Here is a 1041-nt window from a genome sequence, read left to right as displayed (position 1 = left end):
GTTGTAATCTGAGGTAACCCTCTTTGCTGTCCACTACACCTCAAATTTTGGTGTATCTGCAACTTACTAACTGTATCTCTTATGATCACATCCAAATCATTTATGTAAATGACAAAAAGTAGAGGACCCAGCACCGATCCTTGTGGCACTCCACTGGTCACAGGCCTCCAGGTCTGAAAAACAACCCTCCACCACCACCCTCTGTCTTCTACCTTTGAGCTGTACATCTCTATGATTCTGTGACTGTATAACTCTATAACCAACAGCACAGAATGACCAAAAAATGGATAAAGAATGAAAATGTAGAATATGAGAGGAATTTAGCCAGAGAGACAAAAAAATGATGGTAAGACTTTTGAGAGATACTTTAAAAAGCAAAAAGATAATAATTTGAACATGGGTCCCATCGAAAATTGGTCTCAGTATTTAAAAATTAAAGATGGTAAGTCAGGAGATGTCCAATGAATTGAATTGGTATTTTACATCTTTACAGACAATACAAGCAACATCCCAAAGACAGCAAGAAGTCACGAAATGGACAAAGGGGAGGAACTGAAGAAAATCACAATCAAATTGTTGGAAATCTGAGCTGAAAGGTCCTGGGTTCTCACAGACTATATCCTCCAAATGACAAATGAGATATTTGATTCAGTAGTTTTAATTTTCCAAAACCCCCCTTGGTTGGAGGAAGGTTCAACTCAGTCGACAAATAGTGAATAGAATTGTTATTCAGAAGGGGACAGAGACTGAAAGCAGTAAGGGACTGCCAGAGGGAACATGTTCAAACTTATTATTGATGTGATTATAGCAAGGCATTCAGGTAATAGGGCAGGGTCACCATGGTTTGGTTAAAGGTAAATCACATTGAAATGGGGTTCAGTGTTTGGGGGGCAGGAGCTGGGACAGCAAGATGGTAGAGAATTAAGGGGAAGACTGTGAGGGGGGCAGGTGAGGAGGTGGGAGAGTAAGGGGTAGAATCAGGGGGAGACTGAGGGGTGTTGAACCAGAGGATGGAGAATGAGGAGGATAGGTGGGGGGGGG

The sequence above is a fragment of the Chiloscyllium plagiosum genome, chromosome 24 (genome assembly GCF_004010195.1).
Source record: "Chiloscyllium plagiosum isolate BGI_BamShark_2017 chromosome 24, ASM401019v2, whole genome shotgun sequence".
Lineage (NCBI taxonomy): Eukaryota > Metazoa > Chordata > Chondrichthyes > Orectolobiformes > Hemiscylliidae > Chiloscyllium > Chiloscyllium plagiosum.
Note: the sequence above shows the minus strand (reverse complement) of the source record.